The sequence below is a fragment of the Leuresthes tenuis genome, unplaced genomic scaffold (genome assembly GCF_036924035.1).
Source record: "Leuresthes tenuis unplaced genomic scaffold, fLeuTen1.0.hap1 SCAF_47, whole genome shotgun sequence".
In the NCBI taxonomy this organism is placed as follows: Eukaryota; Metazoa; Chordata; class Actinopteri; order Atheriniformes; family Atherinopsidae; genus Leuresthes; species Leuresthes tenuis.
Genome location: NW_027325401.1, coordinates 200612 through 222805, shown reverse-complemented (window position 1 = coordinate 222805; position 22194 = coordinate 200612). Strand labels below are relative to the sequence as shown.

General features: G+C 43.0%; 6 non-coding genes across 6 annotated transcripts; 2 read left to right on the top strand and 4 right to left on the bottom strand.

Annotated features, from left to right (window-relative positions):
* Window positions 1-4795: 4795 nt before the first annotated feature.
* LOC140285535 (U2 spliceosomal RNA) lies at window positions 4796-4986 on the bottom strand. Its single transcript, XR_011910552.1, has one exon. It is a non-coding gene; the product is annotated as a U2 spliceosomal RNA (small nuclear RNA).
* A 316-nt stretch (window positions 4987-5302) lies between these two features.
* Window positions 5303-5416, bottom strand: LOC140285568 (U5 spliceosomal RNA). The gene has a single exon (XR_011910582.1). It is a non-coding gene; the product is annotated as a U5 spliceosomal RNA (small nuclear RNA).
* Window positions 5417-7661: 2245 nt separating this feature from the next.
* Window positions 7662-7845, bottom strand: LOC140285549 (U2 spliceosomal RNA). The gene has a single exon (XR_011910564.1). It is a non-coding gene; the product is annotated as a U2 spliceosomal RNA (small nuclear RNA).
* A 308-nt stretch (window positions 7846-8153) lies between these two features.
* Window positions 8154-8267, bottom strand: LOC140285574 (U5 spliceosomal RNA). The gene has a single exon (XR_011910587.1). It is a non-coding gene; the product is annotated as a U5 spliceosomal RNA (small nuclear RNA).
* A 12153-nt stretch (window positions 8268-20420) lies between these two features.
* Window positions 20421-20534, top strand: LOC140285584 (U5 spliceosomal RNA). Its single transcript, XR_011910596.1, has one exon. It is a non-coding gene; the product is annotated as a U5 spliceosomal RNA (small nuclear RNA).
* Window positions 20535-20842: 308 nt separating this feature from the next.
* On the top strand, window positions 20843-21027 carry LOC140285555 (U2 spliceosomal RNA). The gene has a single exon (XR_011910570.1). It is a non-coding gene; the product is annotated as a U2 spliceosomal RNA (small nuclear RNA).
* Window positions 21028-22194: the final 1167 nt, after the last annotated feature.

The window sequence follows — 22194 nt, the reverse complement described above, 5'->3', positions numbered from 1 at the left end:
GTGTATGTTCGGGCATTCGAACCTTTTCTTACCCGCTTTTTACAAACTATGGTCAGACATTCAAACCTTCTTGTAGCCGAACACATCCACTCCTGCTTTTGATGATGGGTATTCAAACCTACTTGTTGCCCGCTTTTCATTAATTATGGGTGTACATACACACCTTGTCGCAGCCAAACACCTCCGCTCCCTGTTAGGATCATGTATGGTTGGGCATTCGTACCTTTTCTTACCCATTTTGCAGTAATTATGGGTGGACATTCACACCTTCTTGCATTTGAACACCTCCTCTCCCGCTTATGATCATGTGCGGTTTGATATTCGAAAATTCTCTTCCATGTTTTCTAGCAATTATTGATGGACATTCAGACCTTCTTGCAGCTGAACACCTCCGCTCCAGCTGTTGATGGTGTATAGTCGGGCTTTCGAGCCTTTTCTTCCCAGATTTTTACAAAATATGGATGGACATTCAGACCTTGTTTCAGCCGAAAACCTCCTCTCCCTCTTTTGATCATACATTGTCGGGCATTCACACCTTTTCTTACCCGCTTTTTACAAACCATGGTCGGACTTTCACACCTTTTAGTAGTGGAACAACTCTGCTCCCGCTATTGATTGTGTACAATCGGGTATTTTAACCTTTTCTTACCTGCTTTTTGCCAACTATGGTCGGACATTCACACCTTCTTACAGCGGAACACCTCCGCTCCCTCCTTTGATGGTGTATGTTCGGGCATTCGAACCTTTTCTTACCCGCTTTTTACAAACTATGGTCAGACATTCACACCTTCTTGCAGCCGAACACTTCCGCTCTACCTTTTAGTGTTCTATGGGGTATTCACACCTTTTTTTTCACCGCATTTTATAGATTATGGTTGTAAATTCTCACCCACTCGTATCCGAAGACCTCTCCTCCTGCTTTGGTTAATATATAGTCGGGCATTCGAACCTTTTCTTACCCGCTTTTTACAAATTATGGTCGAACATTCACACCTACTTGCAGCCGAACACCTCCGCTCCCGCTTTTGATGGTGTATAGTCGGGCTTTCGAGCCTTTTCTTCCCCGGTTTTTACAAATTATGGTTGGACATTCAGACCTGGCAGCCGAAAACCTCCGCTCCCTCTTTTGATCATACATTGTCAGGCATTCGCACCTACTTGCAGCCGAATACTTCCGCTCCACCTTTTAGTGATGTATGGTTGGCATTTGCACCTTTTCTTACCCTTTCTTACCCTACTGATTGCTTAAGATGAAGTTGTTTTTTCTCAAACTACAACATTTTTTTAATTGTTGAAACTTGATTTGAAGTGGATAAATAAGGAGGACAAACAGTTTTAAGTCAGGCTGATAGAAGGAATTAATTTTATAGCAAAATCTGTATTTCGTCATATGTCGAGAGATGCTTATTGCTGAAGAAGTTCTTTCTCATTCTACAAAGTACAACGTTGTATATCGTTGAAACTTGATTAGACATGAATAAATATGAAGGACAAAGCAGTCTTAACTTGGTTAGAGTTAAGGAATTCGTTTTATAGGAGAATCCGAATTCGTGCATAACTCGTAAAATAGAGCTTATTTTCGGATTCCTGAAGAATGAGTCTGGTTCTTTCTCATAATACAAAGTTTGTTGTTTATTGTTGAAACTTCATCAGAAGTGAAGAAATAAATGAATGCCTATCAACAAATGTGGGATCTAAACTCTAGTGCTTCCTCTAAAATAATTTTCTTTCTCAATTCAGAAATGTGTGTGTGTAAGTCACAACACCCGTGACACCAAAACGGCTTTCTTTTCTCTCTTTTCTCTACACTCTGCACTGTGAGCACACACACCAAATCAGAAAGGCTTTTTTCTCTCTTTTCTACATTATGGACTGTGGGGACACAAAACCGCTCTCTCTTTTTTTTTTTGATTGTGTGCCAGGGCGTTGTCTCACGTATTAGATTATGCTTAAGATACGAATGGGTTTATCAGTCACATCAGAATCCATACATACTGATCCTCCCGTAATAAAATGGTCGGATCTTATCAAACACACTTTATTTCTTGTGACAATCAAGTCAGCGAAACAGCGTATACACGTCAAGACACTGAATCAAGTTTGCCACAAGAACTCATAAGTTTGGCAGTATTGCTCTGCCGTCAGCAATCATACACCCATTTTATTTTCGTGAGACATGTGCAGGCACCTGTTCATCTACTGTTCTATCACTATGAATTAGTTTATCTATTATCAATAAGGATACTTCTACAACTACTATCAAAGTATGTCCAGACTTCTTATGTTGTCAGTTGCTATATATGAATAAGTGGGTAGCTACTGACAAGCATTAAGCATGTCACACAGCCCAAACATATAACATTTCAGGACACACCACACAGTTAACAACCACAGTGAAGTGTCAAAGCCCAAACATGTAACATTCAACAGGACACTTACACAACACATTCAAGTCAAACAGTCAGACAACATACAAGAACATATACCCCAGCCGGCATTGCTCCCTGCCTATTTTCCTACAGCTCACTATGTGTGCGCACACCTTTATTCACAAACTCTTCAACTTATACTCTTTTACCAAAGCTGCTACAGCTCGATTGGCCGAATACCCTTAGATCCTATTTCGGTGAATTTGACATCTGCCTTACATGTAACAGATTAGCGGTTTAGCAGTTTTAATTTAGTTTGAGTGAAGGAATTCATTTTATAGCAAAATCCGAAATCGTGAAGAACTCATGAAAGTAAGCTTATTCTTGGATTCCTGAAACTTTAGATTTGCTATTTCTTTTACTGCAAAGTACAACGTTGGTTTTTTTGTTTAAATCTTTCAAGACATGGTAAATATGATTTTTATATATATAATAAATATATTTATTTCTGTTTACAATATATGACATGTAATAGAACTGAACCGGACCGGGGGACAAGGAAAGAAGAAGAAGAAGAAGAGGAAAGAAGAGAAAAACAGAACATACATCGCATACAACACAGCTGTGGATATAGATGACCTGAGACGACATGATAATACATCAACTGCTTAGCGACCATGCTACTGGACTAATGAATGTGGTTGTGTGTGTGTGAGAACATGCAACACCCATGGCACAGGACCTACATGATAACCGTGCTTAGTTATGAGTGTATAAGCGTACAGGGCCACAATCCACAGCCCCCCCAAGCAATCAGAAGCAGGCAGAGAGGGCCACAAGACCCAGGCCACCAGCAGCCCCCACAGAGCACAGAACCCAGGAAGCCCACCGCAGGGGCAACCACGCATCCACCCAGAAGACTACAGAGGAAGCCCCCGGAAAGAGCCCCCATAAGCATAGGGCAGAGGCCTTCCGGGAGCCAGGGGCAACAGCCCACCGACGTCGCCAGGCCCCAGCCGCCCAGACATGGGCCGTGCACTGGATCCGGGCCCCAGGAGCCCGAGCGCCCCCAAACCCCCCGGCAGAGGCCCCACCCAATACCCAGGAGGGCCAAGCGCCCCAGACAGCCACACAGTGGGTCAGTGCCTGCCCCAGCACCCCTGGCCAAGTGCCCTGGGAGTCAAGACGTGCCCACAGGTGGGTGAAGTCGCGAGCAGCGGAGAGAGGCCACGCCGCCCCCCCCATCGGGAGAAGCACAGGCAGGCCAGGCGACAGCAAGTCCAAGATCCAGGCCCAATCATTACCACACACACTTTCATGTCCCATACATCCACACGTCCTCCCTCCCTCGACTCCGCTGGGGTGTAGTGCAGCGGGCACACCAGGGGGCCAGCAGCCCCCCAGCCACCACAGACCCCAAACCAGCAGAACAATTAATTAATCCTCCTGGCCCCTCCCGCCCCGAGCAGCAACCAGGAAGCAGGGGTGTGCGAAGAAGACCCCTCCCCTCACCCTTCTGGCTCTTCAATATTTTCTAATAGTGAGCAATTAAAATTGAGGGGCAGCCAAACTTGTAGAACTGGGAGCGTGGCCCTCTGGGCAGCCTACATACCCAAAGAGCCCCGCCCACCAGATGCCACTCAGTGTAACCACCCCCCAAGACCTAATGTGTGTGTGTGAGTGTGTTTGATAAGTAGTAATGTCTAAGGTGTAATTAAAACAGGGGTGGGAACTGCAGAGGGCAACTACTGCAGAGTCCACTACACCCCACCGAACACACACGCCCCCAAAACCCTTCATGTGTGAGTGTGTGCTGTGTACAGGAGCCAGAAGGGAGAGGGGTATGGGGATATACACTGGGGGCAGCCAGGGACTGGCTGCAATAGGCATCCCCGCTACCAGGGAGCCAACACAGGACAGGAGGGCCTGATGTCCACCAGGCTCGGGGCCTGCAGCGACCATATTCTGGGAGCTACTGTACCCCCAGAAGGTACCCATCCCGCCCCACCCCACTCAACCCAACCCCACTCCGGAGGACCTCTACAAAAAACAAACAAACAACAACAAAAAACAAACAAACAAACCACCCGGTCACACCAGTCGCAGCAGCCCGGGCCTGAGACCCACCATCACCCAGGCCCCCCCAGGCCCCCCCTCAACAGGTGCGCTCTTGTGAAAAAGCAAACAGCGGCAGCAACAAAAACACAACGGGAACACCGTATTGAGGCTTTGTTCTGACCGCTCATTTGGTATGGCGTTTCTTTCAAGCAACTCTCCCGGTTAGCCCGCACTCGGCTCGCTCCCAGAGCCGTGTTAAAGTCTACTTCGCATTCACTCTCTTTTCTCAGCAGACTAAAAGAAAGTTTCATCTTGGGCTCCCTGAAACTTGCACCCTGCACCGCTGTTTGCTTTTTCACAAGAGTAGAGAAGAGTGCACCGTTCCCAGCGGCACTGCAGTACGGGGTCAATGCTTGGAGTGAACGGAGCAAGCTAATTTTTCAACTCCTATTGCTAAAAATCCATTTAATATGTAGTCCTCGTATAGAGGACATATCAGATATTAAACTGATAAGAACAGATACTACACTTGATCTTAGCCAAAAGGCCGAGAAGCGACAACTGTCCACTGGTTCACGTCCGAGGGCCCTTCCTGGCACAATGCGCACTTATCCGCTAACACCCCTGTTCTTTTTATGGCCATAGGTGGCCAGAGTGTCACTTTGCACCTCCGCCCACCTGCTGCACTGAGCACTCTTCAGCCCTTTTAAATGGTATAACTTTGCACTCCCGCACGCTCCAGCAAGCTCCATTCAAGCAACAACTTTGCACTCCAGCTTCGAACATCGGCACAGTCGCAACAAGTAAGGCGACTCTACTCAGAGAAGTCACTCTGCACAGTAACAAGATTTCTTTTGCACAGACAGAAAGGGCTTCACCCGCAAAGGTAAAGCCTGCCAAAAATAGAAACAACTCATTAGTGCTGCTCTCCACAGAAGTCTTTAGTAAAAGGCGAAAGACTTGTACGTTATGAAGAGAAACCAGAGTACGATTATCCGTCACTGCGGGAGCAGGGCATCAGGCTAGTTGGCATAGCCACCTTCCCCATGGTGAGCTTTGCTTGGTTGAGACGCTTGCTCCCCCCCCATGCTCCTCGGCTGACCAAGTAGGAACAATCGGGCCCTATTCGATGGCTGCCTTGTCTTTTACTCTGTGCAAAAGACAAGGCAGCAACAAAAACACCACGGGAAAACCGTATTGAGGCTTTGTTCTGACCGCTCATTCGGTGTCGCGTTTCTTTCAAGCAATTCTCCCGGTTAGCCCACACTCGGCTCGCTCCCAGAGCCGTGTTAAAGTCTACTTCGCATTCACTCTCTTTTCTCAGCAGACTCTTGGGATTTTATCAATAAAATGAATTCCTTCACTCAAACTATGTTAAAACTGCTTTGTCCTTCATATTTACCATGTCTAGAAAGATTTAAACAAAAAAACCAACGTTGTACTTTGCAGTAAAAGAAATAGCAAATCTAAAGTTTCAGGAATCCGAGAATAAGCTTACTTTCATGAGTTCTTCACGATTTCGGATTTTGCTATAAAATGAATTCCTTCACTCAAACTAAATTAAAACTGCTAAACCGCTAATCTGTTACATACAAGGCAGATGTCAAATTCACCGAAATAGGATCTAAGGGTATTTGGCCAATCGAGCTGTAGCAGCTTCGGTAAAAGAGTATAAGTTGAAGAGTTTGTGAATAAAGGTGTGCGCACACATAGTGAGTTGTAGGAAAATAGGCAGGGAGCAATGCCGGCTGGGGTATATGTTCTTGTATGTTGTCTGACTGTTTGATTTGAATGTGTTGTGTAAGTGTCCTGTTGAATGTTACATGTTTGGGCTTTGACACTTCACTGTGGTTGTTAACTGTGTGGTGTGTCCTGAAATGTTATATGTTTGGGCTGTGTGACATGCTTAATGCTTGTCAGTAGCTACCCACTTATTCATATATAGCAACTGACAACATAAGAAGTCTGGACATACTTTGATAGTAGTTGTAGAAGTATCCTTATTGATAATAGATAAACTAATTCATAGTGATAGAACAGTAGATGAACAGGTGCCTGCACATGTCTCATGAAAATAAAATGGGTGTATGATTGCTGACGGCAGAGCAATACTGCCAAACTTATGAGTTCTTGTGGCAAACTTGATTCAGTGTCTTGACGTGTATACGCTGTTTCGCTGACTTGTCACAAGAAACAAAGTGTGTTTGATAAGATCCGACCATTTTATTATTGGAGGATCAGTATGTATGGATTCTGATGTGACTGATAAACCCATTCGTATCTTAAGCATAATCTAATACGTGAGACAACGCCCTGGCACACAATCAAAAAAAAAAGAGAGAGAGCGGTTTTGTGTCCCCACAGTCCTTTCTGATTTGGTGTGTGTGCTCACAGTGCAGAGTGTAGAGAAAAGAGAGAAAAGAAAGCCGTTTTGGTGTCACGGGTGTTGTGACTTACACACACACATTTCTGAATTGAGAAAGGAAATTATTTTAGAGGAAGCACTAGAGTTTAGATCCCACATTTGTTGATAGGCATTCATTTATTTCTTCACTTCTGATAAAAATGATAAGACTGACCTAAAGAATTGGAGGCCCATCACATTTTTAAACTTTGACTGTAAACTTTTTAGCAAGGTTTTAACGACACGGATGTCCTCTGTTTTAGAGGAGGTAATTCACCCAGACCAGGCTTGTGCCATCTCAGAGAGACAACTCACCGACAGCCTCGTACTGATTCGAGACATCATTGATTACGCTAGAGACAGAAACACCCGGCTTGTCATCTTAAATTTAGACTTTGAAAAAGCTTTTGATCGGGTCTCGCATCAATATCTCTTTCAGGTGTTGCAGCCATCGAATAGGGCCCGATTGTTCCTACTTGGTGAGATTTGCTTGGTTGAGACGCTTGCTCCCCCCCCTTGCTCCTCGGCTGACCAAGTAGGAACAATTGGGCCCTATTCGATGGCTGCCTTGTCTTTTACTCTGTGCAAAAGACAAGGCAGCCACAAACACCACGGGAAAACCGTATTGAGGCTTTGTTCTGACCACTCATTCGGTGTCGCGTTTCTTTCAAGCAATTCTCCCGGTTAGCCCACACTCGGCTCGCTCCCAGAGCTGTGTTAAAGTCTACTTCGCATTCACTCTCTTTTCTCAGCAGATTAAAAGAAAGTTTCATCTTGGGCTCCCTGAAACTTCCATCCTGCACCGCTGTTTGCTTTTTCACAAGAGCAGAGAAGAGCGCACCGTTCCCAGCGGCACTGCAGTACTGGGTCAATGCTTGGAGTGAACGGAGCAAGCTTCTTTTTCAACTCCTATTCTTAAAAATCCATTTAATATGTAGTCCTCGTATAGAGGACATATTAAACTGATAAGAACAGATACTACACTTGATCTTAGCCAAAAGGCCGAGAAGCGATAACTGTCCACTGTTTCAGGTCCGAGGGCCCTTGCTGGCACAATGCGCACTTGTAGCAGTGTTCTTTTTATGGCCATAGGTGGCCAGAGTGTCACGTTGCACCTCCGCCCACCCGCTGCACTGAGCACTCTTCAGCCCTTTTAAATGGTATAACTTTGCACTCCCGCATGCTCCAGCAAGCACCATTCAAGCAACAACTTTGCACTCCAGCTTCGAACATCGGCACAATCGCAACAAGTAAGGCGACTCTACTCAGAGAAGTCACTCTGCACAGTAACAAGATTTCTTTTGCACAGACAGAAAGGGCTTCACCTGCAAAGGTAAAGCCTGCCAAAAATAGAAACAACTCATTAGTGCTGCTCTCCACGAAAGTCTTTAGTAAAAGGCGAAAGACTTGTATGTTATGAAGAGAAACCAGAGTACGATTATCCGTCACTGCGGGAGCAGGGCATCAGGCTAGTTGCCATAGCCACCTTCCCCATGGTGAGCGTTGCTTGGTTGAAACGCTTGCCCCTGTGCAATCGACAAGGCAGCAACAAAAACACCACGGGAACACCGTATTGAGGCTTTGTTCTGACCGCTCATTCGGTGTCGCGTTTCTTTCAAGCAATTCTCCCGGTTAGCCCACACTCGGCTCGCTCCCAGAGCCGTGTTAAAGTCTACTTCGCATTCACTCTCTTTTCTCAGCAGACTCTTGGGATTTTATCTATAAAATGAATTCCTTCACTCAAACTATGTTAAAACTGCTTTGTCCTTCATATTTACCATGTCTAGAAAGATTTAAACAAAAAAACAACAACGTTGTACTTTGCAGTAAAAGAAAGAGCAAATCTAAAGTTTCAGGAATCCGAGAATAAGCTTACTTTCATGAGTTCTTCAAGATTTCGGATTTTGCTATAAAATGAATTCCTTCACTCAAACTAAATTAAAACTGCTAAACCGCTAATCTGTTACATGTAAGGCAGATGTCAAATTCACCGAAATAGGATCTAAGGGTATTCGGCCAATCGAGCTGTAGCAGCTTCGGTAAAAGAGTATAAGTTGAAGAGTTTGTGAATAAAGGTGTGCGCACACATAGTGTGCTGTACGAAAATAGGCAGGGAGCAATGCCGGCTGGGGTATATGTTCTTGTATGTTGTCTGACTGTTTGATTTGAATGTGTTGTGTAAGTGTCCTGTTGAATGTTACATGTTTGGGCTTTGACACGCTTCACTGTGGTTGTTAACTGTGTGGTGTGTCCTGAAATGTTATATGTTTGTGCTGTGTGACATGCTTAATGCTTGTCAGTAGCTACCCACTTATTCATATATAGCAACTGACAACATAAGAAGTCCGGACATACTTTGATAGTAGTTGTAGAAGTATCCTTATTGATAATAGATCACTAATTCATAGTGATAGAACAGTAGATGAACAGGTGCTTGCACATGTCTCACGAAAATAAAATGGGTGTATGATTGCTGACGGCAGAGCAATACTGCCAAACTTATGAGTTCTTGTGGCAAACTTGATTCAGTGTCTTGACGTGTATACGCTGTTTCGCTGACTTGATTGTCACAAGAAACAAAGTGTGTTTGATAAGATCCGACCATTTTATTACGGGAGGATCAGTATGTATGGATTCTGATGTGACTGATAAACCCATTCGTATCTTAAGCATAATCTAATACGTGAGACAACGCCCTGGCACACGATAAAAAAAAAAAAAGAGAGAGAGCGGTTTTGTGTCCCCACTGTCCATAATGTAGAAAAGAGAGAAAAAAGCCTTTCTGATTTGGTGTGTGTGCTCATAGTGCAGAGTGTAGAGAAAAGAAAGCCGTTTTGGTGTCACGGGTGTTGTGACTTACACACACACATTTCTAAATTGAGAAAGGAAATTATTTTAGAGGAAGCACTAGAGTTTAGATCCCACATTTGTTGATAGGCATTCATTTATTTCTTCACTTCTGATGAAGTTTCAACAATAAACAACAAACTTTGTATTATGAGAAAGAACTTCTTCAGCAATAAGCATCTCTCGACATATGACGAAATACAGATTTTGCTATAAAATTAATTCCTTCTATCAGCCTGACTTAAAACTGTTTGTCCTCCTTATTTATCCACTTCAAATCAAGTTACAACAATTAAAAAAAATTTGTAGTTTGAGAAAGAACAACTTAATCTTCAGCAATCAGTATAAAAAGAGGTGCAAATGCCAACCATACATACCTAAAAGGTGGAGCGGAAGTATTCAGCTGCAAGTAGGTGTGAATGTTCGACCATAATTTGTAAAAAGCGGGTAAGAAAAGGTTCGAATGCCCGACTATATATTAACAAAAGCGGGAGGAGAGGTCTTCGGATGAGAGTGGGTGAGAATTTCCAACCATAATCTATAAAATACGGTGAAAAAAAATATGTGAATGCCTCATAGAACACCAAAAGCGGAAGTGTTCGGCTGCAAGAAGGTGTGAATGTCCGACTATATTTGGTGAAAAGCAGGTGAAGCAAGGTCTGAATGCCCAACCTTACATCATCAAAAGCGAGATCAGAGGTGTTTGGCTGCAAGAAGGCCATAGTTTGCCAAAAGCGGGTAAGGTGCGAATGTCCGACTAAATATCAACAAAATTTGGGGCAGAGGTCTTCGGATGCAAGTGGGTGTGAATATCCAACCATACAAGTATGGTGGAGAGGAAGCTGTGAATAGCCGACCATAGTTTGGAAAAAGCGGGTAAGAAAAGGTTTGAATACCCGAACATACACCATCAAAGAGGGAGCGGAGGTGTTCCGCTGTAAGACGGTGTGAATGTCCGATCATAGTTGGTAAAAAGCAGGTAAGAAAAGGGTAAAATACCCGACTGTACACAATCAAAAGAGGGAGCGGAGTTGTTCAGCTAAGAGAAGGTGTGAAAGTCCGACCATGGTTTGTAAAAAGCGGGTAAGAAAAGGTTCGTATGCCCGAAAATACACTATCAAAACCGGAAGCGTAGGTGTTCGGCTGCAAGAAGGTGTGAACGTCCGACCAAAGTTTGTAAAAAAGCAGTTAAGAAAAGGTTCGAATATCTAACCAAACATAATCAAAAGCGGGAGCAGAGCTGTTCGACTGCAAGTAGGTGTGAATGTCAGAGAATAATTTGCAAAAAGCTGATGAGAAAGGGTGAGAAATCCCGACTATACACCATCAAATGCGGGAGCGGAGTTGTTCGGCTGTGAGTAGGTGTGATTCTCCAACCATAATTGCTGAAAAATGTGTTAGAAAAGGTAAGAATGCCGGTCCATACATCATCAAAAGCGGGAGAGGTGGTGTTCGGCTGCAAGTAGGTGTGAATGTCCATTAATAATTGCTTTAAAACATGAAAGAAAATTTTCGAATATCAAACCTTACATGATCATTAGCGGGAGAGGAGGTGTTCAGCTGCAAGAAGATGTGAATATCCACCCATAATTACTGAAAAATGGGTAGGAAAAGATGCGAATGTCCAACCATAAATCATCAAAAGCAGGAGTGGAGTTGTTCGGCTACAAGAAGGTATGAAAGTCCAACCATGGTTTGTAAAAAGCGGGTAAGAGAAGGTTCGAATACCCGAATATATACCATCAAAAGCGGAAGCCGGGGTGTTCGGCTGCAAGAACGTGTGAACGTCCGACCATAGTTTGTAAAAAGCAGTTAAGAAAAGGTTTGAATATCCAACCGAACATAATCAAAAGCGGGAGCAGAGTTGTTCGACTGCAAGTAGGTGTGAATGTCAGATCATAATTGCTGAAAAATGTGATAGAAAAGACTAGAATGCCGGGCAATACATCATCAAAAGCGGGAGAGGTGGTTTTTCGGCTGCAAGTAGGTGTGAATGTCCAGCCATAATTACTCACAAACGGGGGAAGAAAAGGTAGTATTTCCAGACCACACATGATCAAAACAGGGAATGGAGGTGGTTCAGCTGCAAGGTGTGAATGTCTGACTAAAGTTTGTAAAAACCGTGTAAGACAAGGGGCGAATGCCCGACAATGTATGATCAAAAGAGGGAGCGGAGGTTTTCGGCTGCAAGGTCTGAATGTCCAACCATAATTTGTAAAAATCGGGGAAGAAAAGGCTCGAAAGCCAGACTATACACCATCAAAAGCGGGAGCAGAGGTGTTCAGGTGCAAGAAGGTCTGAATGTCCGACCAATAATTACTGAAAAATGGGTAAGAAAAGGTGCGAATGCCAAATCATACATCATCAAAAGCAGGAGCGGATGTGTTCGGCTACAAGAAGGTTTGAATGTCCAACCATAGTAAGTAATAGGTGGGTAAGAAAAGGCTCGAATGCCCAACTATACACCATCAAAAGCGGAAGCGGAGGTGTTCGGCTGCAAGACGGTGTGAACGTCCAACCAAAGTTTGTAAAAAGCATTAAGAAAAGGTTCGAATATCCAACCGAACATAATCAAAAGCGGGAGCAGAGCTGTTCGACTGCAAGTAGGTGTGAATATCAGATCATAATTTGCAAAAAGCTGATGAGAAAGGGTGAGAATGCCCGACTATACACTGTCAAATGTGGGAGCGGAGGTGTTCGTCTGTGAGTAGGTGTGAATGTCCGACCATAATTGCTGAAAAATGTGTTAGAAAAGGTAAGAATGCCGGACCATATATCATCAAAAGCGGGAGAGGTTGTGTTCGGCTGCAAGAAGGTGTGAATGTCCAGCCATAATTACTCACAAACGGGTAAGAAAAGGTACTATTGCCAGACCATATATGATCAAAACAGGGAGCGGAGGTGGTTCAGCTGCAAGAAGGTTTGAATGTCCGACTAAAGTTTGTAAAAAGCGGGTAAGACAAGGTGTGAATGCCCGACAATGTATGATCAAAAGAGGAGCGGAGGTTTTCGGCTGCAAGAAGGTCTGAATGTCCACCCATAATTACTGAAAAATGGTTAAGAAAAGGTGCGAAAGCCCAACCGCACATGATCATAAGTGGATGAGAAGGTGTTCGACTCCAAGTAGGTGTGAATGTAAGATCATAATTTGTAAAAAGCGGGTAAGAAAAGGTAAGAATGCCCAACCATAAATTATCAAAAGCGGCAGCAGAGTTTCGGCTGGTATTTATCAATGTCTAGATAGATTTCAACAAAAAACAACGTTGTACTTTGCAGTAAAAGAAAGTGCAAATCAAAAGTTTTAGGAATCCGAGAATAAGCTTATTTTCATGAGTTCTGCACGATTTTGGATTTTATGTATAAAATGAATTTCTTCACGCAAACTAAGTTAACACTGCTTTGTCCTTCATATGTACCCATTTCTACATATATTTCAAGCATAAACTTCCTCATATTACCCTGAATGAGAAAGAGCCACACTTGTGATTAAGCCATACCTCCCTTTTGAGGAGTTCTGCATGATTTGGGATTTTATCTATAAAATTAATTCCTTCACTCAAACTATGTTAAAACGGCTTTTACCTTCATATTTATCAATGTCTCGATAGATTTAAACAAAAAACAACGTTGTACTTTGCAATAAAAGAAAGAGCAAATCAAAAGTTTTAGGAATCCGAGAATAAGCTTATTTTCATGAGTTCTGCACGATTTCGGATTTTATGTATAAAATGAATTCATTCACTCAAACCATGTTAAAACTGCTTTTTCCTTCATATTTATCAATGTCTAGATCGACTTCAACAAAGAACAACATTGTATTTTGCAGTAGAAGAAAGAGCAAAACTGAAGGATCAGGAATCCGAGAATAAGCTTCTTTTCATACGTTCTGCATGATTTGGGATTTTATGTATAAAATGAATTCCTTCACTCAAACTAAGTTAACACTGCTTTGTCCTTCATATGTACCCATTTCTACATATATTTCAAGCATAAACTTCCTCATACTACCCTGAATGAGAAAGAACCACACTTGTGATTAAGCCATACGCCCCTTTTGAGGAGTTCTGCATGATTTGGGATTTTATCTATAAAATCAATTCCTTCACTCAAACTATGTTAAAACGGCTTTTACCTTCATATTTATCAATGTCTCGATAGATTTAAACAAAAAAACAACGTTGTACTTTGCAGTAAAAGAAAGAGCCAATCAAAAGTTTTAGGAATCCGAGAATAAGCTTATTTTCATGAGTTCTGCACGATTTCGGATTTTATGTATAAAATGAATTCATTCACTCAAACCAAGTTAAAACTGCCTTTTCCTTCATATTTATCAATGTCTAGATCGACTTCAACAAAGAACAACATTGTATTTTGCAGTAGAAGAAAGAGCAACACTGAAGGATCAGGAATCCGAGAATAAGCTTATTTTCTTATGGGCAAGTGGGAACTGCTTTGTCCTTCATATTTATCAATGTGTAGATGGATTTCAACTTCTTCTACTGCAAAGTCCAATGTTTTTCTTTGTAGAAGTCGATCTAGACATTGATGAATATGGAAGGACAAAGCAGTTTTAACTTGGTTAAAAACCATGGTCGGACTTTCACACCTTCTTGTAATGGAACACCTCCGCTCCCGCTATTGATTGTGTACAGTCGGGTATTTTAACCTTTTCTTACCCGCTTTTTACCAACTATGGTCGGACATTCACACCGTCTTACAGCGGAACACCTCCGCTCCTGCTTTTTATGGTGTATAGTCGGGCATTCGAACCTTTTCTTACCCGCTATTTACAAACTATGGTAGGACATTCAAACCTTCGTGTATCCGAAAACCTCCGCTCTCTCTTTTGATCATACATTGTCGGACATTCGCACCTTTTCTTACCCGCTTTTTACAAACCATGGTCGGACTGTCACACCTTCTTGTAGCCGAACACATCCGCTCCCGCTATTGATTGTGTACAGTCGGGTATTTTAACCTTTTCTTACCCGCTTTTTACCAAGTATGGTCGGACATTCACACCTTCGTACAGCGGAACACCTCCGCTCCCTCTTTTGATGGTGTATGTTCGGGCACTCGAACCTTTTCTTACCCGCTTTTTACAAACTATGGTCAGACATTCAAACCTTCTTGTAGCCGAACACATCCACTCCTGCTTTTGATGATGGGTATTCAAACCTACTTGTTGCCCGCTTTTCATTAATTATGGGTGGACATACACACCTTGTCGCAGCCAAACACCTCCGCTTCCTGTTTTGATCATGTATGATTGGACATTCGCACCTTTTCTCACCCGCTTTTTACTATAGTCGGCCATTCACAGCTTCCTCTCCACCATACTTGTATGGTGGGATATTCACACCCACTTGCATCCGAAGACCTCCGCCCCCACTTTTGTTGATATTTAGTCGGTCATTCGCAGCTTACCCGCTTTTGGCAAACTATGGCCTTCTTTCAGCCAAACACCTCTGATCTCGTTTTTGATGATGTAAGGTTGGGCATTCAGACCTTGCTTCACCTGCTTTTCACCAAATATAGTCGAACAGTCACACCTTCTTGCAGCCGAACACTTCTGCTCCACCTTTTAGTGTTCTATGGGGTATTCACACCTTTTTTTTCACCTTATTTTATTGATTATGGTTGGAAATTCTCACCCACTCTTATCCGAAGACCTCTCCTCCTGCTTTTGTTAATATATAGTCGGGTTTCAAACCTTTTCTTACCCGCTTTTTACAAATTATGGTCGAACATTCACACCTACTTGCAGCCGAACACCTCCGCTCCCGCTTTTGATGGTGTATAGTCGGGCTTTCGAGCCTTTTCTTCCCCGGTTTTTACAAATTATGGTTGTACATTCAGACCTTGCAGCCGAAAACCTCCGCTCCCTCATTTGATCATACATTGTCAGGCATTCGCACCTTGTCTTACCCGCTTTTTATAAACTTTAGTCAGACATTCACACCTTGCAGCTGAACCACCTCCGCTCCCTGTTTTGATAATGTATGGTCTGGCAATACTACCTTTTCTTACCGGTTTGTGAGTAATTATGGCTGGACATTCACTCCTACTTGCAGCCGAACACCACTTTTCCCACTTTTGATGATGTATGGTCAAGGATTCTAGTCTTTTCTAACACATTCTTCAGCAATTATGGTTTGATATTCACACCTACTCACAGCCGAACACTTCCGCTCCCGCATTTGATGGTGTATAGTCGGGCATTCTCACCCTTTCTCATCAGCTTTTTGCAAATTATGATCTGACATTCACACCTACTTGCAGTCGAACAGCTCTGCTCCCGCTTTTGATTATGTTTGGTTGGATATTCGAAACTTTTCTTCACTGCTTTTTACAAACTTTGGTCGGACGTTCACACCTTCTTGCAGCCGAACACCTCCGCTTCCGCTTTTGATGGTATATATTCGGGCATTCGAACCTTTTCTTACCCGCTTTTTACAAACCATGGTCGGACTTTCACACCTTCTTGTAGCCGAACAACTCCGCTCCCTCTTTTGAGGGTGTATGTTCGGGCATTCAAACCTTTTCTTACCCGCATTTTACGAACTATGGTCGGACATTCAAACCTTCTTTTAGCCGAACACATCCACTCCTGCTTTTGATGATGTATGGTTGAGCATTCGAACCTTTTCTTACCCATTTTTTACAAACTATGGTCGGACATTCACACCTTCTTGCAGCTGAACACCTCCTCTCCCGCTTATGATGATGTGTGGTTTGATATTCGAAAATTTTCTTTCATGTTTTCTAGCAATTATTGATGGACATTCAGACCTTCTTGCAGCTGAACACCTCCGCTCCCGCTTTTGATGATGTATAGTCGGGCTTTCGAGCCTTTTCTTCCCCGGTTTTTACAAAATTATTGTTGGACATTCAGACCTTCTTGCAGCCGAAAACCTCCGCTCCCTCTTTTGATCATACATTGTCGGGCATTCGCACCTTCTCTTACCCGCTTTTTACAAACCAGGGTCGGACTTTCACACCTTTTAGTAGCCGAACAACTCCGCTCCCGCTATTGATTGTGTACAGTCGGGTATTTTCACCTTTTCTTACCCGCTTTTTACCAACTATGGTCAGACATTCACACCTTCTTACAGTGGAACACCTCCGCTCCCTCTTTTGATGGTGTATGTTCGGGCATTCGAACCTTTTCTAACCCGCTTTTTACAAACTATGGTCGGACATTAAAACCTTCTTGTAGCCGAACACATCCACTCCTGCTTTTGATGATGTATGGTTGGGCATTCGTACCTTTTCTTACCCATTTTGCAGTAATTATGGGTGGAAATTCACACCTTTTTGCATTTTAACACCTCCTCTCCCGCTTATGATCATGTGCGGTTTGATATTCGAAAATTCTCTTCCATGTTTTCTAGCAATTATTGATGGACATTCAGACCTTCTTGCAGCTGAACACCTCCGCTCCAGCTGTTGATGGTGTATAGTCGGGCTTTCGAGCCTTTTCTTCCCCGATTTTTACAAATTATGGATGGACATTCAGACCTTCTTTCAGCCGAAAACCTCCACTCCCTCTTTTGATCATACATTGTCGGGCATTCGCACCTTTTCTTACCCGCTTTTTACAATTCATGGTCGGACTTTCACACCTTTTAGTAGCGGAACAACTCTGCTCCCGCTATTGATTGTGTACAATAGGGTATTTTAACCTTTTCTTACCTGCTTTTTGCCAATTATGGTTGGACATTCACACCTTCTTACAGCGGAACACCTCCGCTCCCTCCTTTGATGGTGTATGTTCGGGCATTCGAACCTTTTCCTACCCGCTTTTTACAAACTATGGTCAGACATTCAAACCTTCTTGTAGCCGAACACATCCACTCCTGCTTTTGATGATGGGTATTCAAACCTACTTGTTGCCCGCTTTTCATTAATTATGGGTGGACATACACACCTTGTCGCAGCCAAACACCTCCGCTCCCTGTGAGGATCATGTATGGTTGGGCATTCGTACCTTTTCTTACCCATTTTGCAGTAATTATGGGTGGACATTCACACCTTCTTGCATTTGAACACCTCCTCTCCCGCTTATGATCATGTGCGGTTTGATATTCGAAAATTCTCTTCCATGTTTTCTAGCAATTATTGATGGACATTCAGACCTTCTTGCAGCTGAACACCTCCGCTCCAGCTGTTGATGGTGTATAGTCGGGCTTTCGAGCCTTTTCTTCCCAGATTTTTACAAAATATGGATGGACATTCAGACGTTGTTTCAGCCGAAAACCTCCGCTCCCTCTTTTGATCATACATTGTCGGGCATTCGCACCTTTTCTTACCCGCTTTTTACAAACCATGGTCGGACTTTCACACCTTTTAGTAGTGGAACAACTCTGCTCCCGCTATTGATTGTGTACAATCGGGTATTTTAACCTTTTCTTACCTGCTTTTTGCCAACTATGGTCGGACATTCACACCTTCTTACAGCGGAACACCTCCGCTCCCTCCTTTGATGGTGTATGTTCGGGCATTCGAACCTTTTCTTACCCGCTTTTTACAAACTATGGTCAGACATTCACACCTTCTTGCAGCCGAACACCTCCGCTCCCGCTTTTGATGGTGTATAGTCGGGCTTTCGAGCCTTTTCTTCCCCGGTTTTTACAAATTATGGTTGGACATTCAGACCTTGCAGCCGAAAACCTCCGCTCCCTCTTTTGATCATACATTGTCAGGCATTCGCACCTACTTGCAGCCGAATACTTCCGCTCCACCTTTTAGTGATGTATGGTTGGCATTTGCACCTTTTCTTACCCTTTCTTACCCTACTGATTGCTTAAGATTAAGTTGTTTTTTCTCAAACTACAACATTTTTTTAATTGTTGAAACTTGATTTGAAGTGGATAAATAAGGAGGACAAACAGTTTTAAGTCAGGCTGATAGAAGGAATTAATTTTATAGCAAAATCTGTATTTCGTCATATGTCGAGAGATGCTTATTGCTGAAGAAGTTCTTTCTCATTCTACAAAGTACAACGTTGTTTATCGTTGAAACTTGATTAGACATGAATAAATATGAAGGACAAAGCAGTCTTAACTTGGTTAGAGTTAAGGAATTCGTTTTATAGGAGAATCCGAATTCGTGCATAACTCGTAAAATAGAGCTTATTTTCGGATTCCTGAAGAATGAGTCTGGTTCTTTCTCATAATACAAAGTTTGTTGTTTATTGTTGAAACTTCATCAGAAGTGAAGAAATAAATGAATGCCTATCAACAAATGTGGGATCTAAACTCTAGTGCTTCCTCTAAAATAATTTCCTTTCTCAATTCAGAAATGTGTGTGTGTAAGTCACAACACCCGTGACACCAAAACGGCTTTCTTTTCTCTCTTTTCTCTACACTCTGCACTGTGAGCACACACACCAAATCAGAAAGGCTTTTTTCTCTCTTTTCTACATTATGGACTGTGGGGACACAAAACCGCTCTCTCTTTTTTTTTTTGATTGTGTGCCAGGGCGTTGTCTCACGTATTAGATTATGCTTACGATACGAATGGGTTTATCAGTCACATCAGAATCCATACATACTGATACTCCCGTAATAAAATGGTCGGATCTTATCAAACACACTTTGTTTCTTGTGACAATCAAGTCAGCGAAACAGCGTATACACGTCAAGACACTGAATCAAGTTTGCCACAAGAACTCATAAGTTTGGCAGTATTGCTCTGCCGTCAGCAATCATACACCCATTTTATTTTCGTGAGACATGTGCAGGCACCTGTTCATCTACTGTTCTATCACTATGAATTAGTTTATCTATTATCAATAAGGATACTTCTACAACTACTATCAAAGTATGTCCAGACTTCTTATGTTGTCAGTTGCTATATATGAATAAGTGGGTAGCTACTGACAAGCATTAAGCATGTCACACAGCCCAAACATATAACATTTCAGGACACACCACACAGTTAACAACCACAGTGAAGTGTCAAAGCCCAAACATGTAACATTCAACAGGACACTTACACAACACATTCAAATCAAACAGTCAGACAACATACAAGAACATATACCCCAGCCGGCATTGCTCCCTGCCTATTTTCCTACAGCTCACTATGTGTGCGCACACCTTTATTCACAAACTCTTCAACTTATACTCTTTTACCAAAGCTGCTACAGCTCGATTGGCCGAATACCCTTAGATCCTATTTCGGTGAATTTGACATCTGCCTTACATGTAACAGATTAGCGGTTTAGCAGTTTTAATTTAGTTTGAGTGAAGGAATTCATTTTATAGCAAAATCCGAAATCGTGAAGAACTCATGAAAGTAAGCTTATTCTCGGATTCCTGAAACTTTAGATTTGCTCTTTCTTTTACTGCAAAGTACAACGTTGTTTTTTTTTGTTTAAATCTTTCTGGACATGGTAAATATGAAGGACAAAGCAGTTTTAACATAGTTTGAGTGAAGGAATTCATTTTATAGATAAAATCCCAAGAGTCTGCTGAGAAAAGAGAGTGAATGCGAAGTAGACTTTAACACGGCTCTGGGAGCGAGCCGAGTGTGGGCTAACCGGGAGAATTGCTTGAAAGAAATGCGACACCCGAATGAGCGGTCAGAACAAAGCCTCAATACGGTGTTCCCGTGGTGTTTTTGTTGCTGCCTTGTCGATTGCACAGGGGCAAGCGTTTCAACCAAGCAACGCTCACCATCGGGAAGGTGGCTATGGCAACTAGCCTGATGCCCTGCTCCCGCAGTGACGGATAATCGTACTCTGGTTTCTCTTCATAACATACAAGTCTTTCGCCTTTTACTAAAGACTTTCGTGGAGAGCAGCACTAATGAGTTGTTTCTATTTTTGGCAGGCTTTACCTTTGCGGGTGAAGCCCTTTCTGTCTGTGCAAAAGAAATCTTGTTACTGTGCAGAGTGACTTCTCTGAGTAGAGTCGCCTTACTTGTTGCGATTGTGCCGATGTTCGAAGCTGGAGTGCAAAGTTGTTGCTTGAATGGTGCTTGCTGGAGCATGCGGGAGTGCAAAGTTATACCATTTAAAAGGGCTGAAGAGTGCTCAGTGCAGCGGGTGGGCGGAGGTGCAACGTGACACTCTGGCCACCTATGGCCATAAAAAGAACACTGCTACAAGTGCGCATTGTGCCAGCAAGGGCCCTCGGACCTGAAACAGTGGACAGTTATCGCTTCTCGGCCTTTTGGCTAAGATCAAGTGTAGTATCTGTTCTTATCAGTTTAATATGTCCTCTATACGAGGACTACATATTAAATGGATTTTTAAGAATAGGAGTTGAAAAAGAAGCTTTGCTCCGTTCACTCCAAGCATCGACCCAGTACTGCAGTGCCGCTGGGAACGGTGCGCTCTTCTCTGCTCTTGTGAAAAAGCAAACAGCGGTGCAGGATGGAAGTTTCAGGGAGCCCAAGATGAAACTTTCTTTTAATCTGCTGAGAAAAGAGAGTGAATGCGAAGTAGACTTTAACACAGCTCTGGGAGTGAGCCGAGTGTGGGCTAACCGGGAGAATTGCTTGAAAGAAACGCGACACCGAATGAGTGGTCAGAACAAAGCCTCAATACGGTGTTCCCGTGGTGTTTGTGGCTGCCTTGTCTTTTGCACAGAGTAAAAGACAAGGCAGCCATCGAATAGGGCCCGATTGTTCCTACTTGGTCAGCCGAGGAGCAAGGGGGGGGAGCAAGCGTCTCAACCAAGCAAATCTCACCAAGTAGGAACAATCGGGCCCTATTCGATGGCTGCAACACCTGAAAGAGATATTGATGCGAGACCCGATCAAAAGCTTTTTCAAAGTCTAAATTTAAGATGACAAGCCGGGTGTTTCTGTCTCTAGCGTAATCAATGATGTCTCGAATCAGTACGAGGCTGTCGGTGAGTTGTCTCTCTGAGATGGCACAAGCCTGGTCTGGGTGAATTACCTCCTCTAAAACAGAGGACATCCGTGTCGTTAAAACCTTGCTAAAAAGTTTACAGTCAAAGTTTAAAAGTGTGATGGGCCTCCAATTCTTTAGGTCAGTCTTATCATTTTTATCAGAAGTGAAGAAATAAATGAATGCCTATCAACAAATGTGGGATCTAAACTCTAGTGCTTCCTCTAAAATAATTTCCTTTCTCAATTTAGAAATGTGTTAGAAAAGGTAAAAATGCCGGTCCATACATAATCAAAATCGGGAGAGGTGGTGTTCAGCTGCAAGAAGGTCTAAATGTCCATCAATAATTGCTAGAAAACATGAAAGAAACTTTTCGAAAATCAAACCGCACATGATCATAAGTGGGATAGGAGGTGTTCAGCTGCAAGGTGTGAATGTCCACCCATAATTCCTGAAAAATGGGCAAAAAAAAGGTGTGAATGCCCAACCATACATTATCAAAAGCAGGAGTGGAAGTGTTCGGCTACAAGAAGGTGTGAACGTCCAACCAAAATATGTAAAAAGCAGTTAAGAAAAGGTTCGAATATCCAACCAAACATAATCAAAAGCGGGAGCAGAGCTTTTCGACTGCAAGTAGGTGTGAATGTCAGATC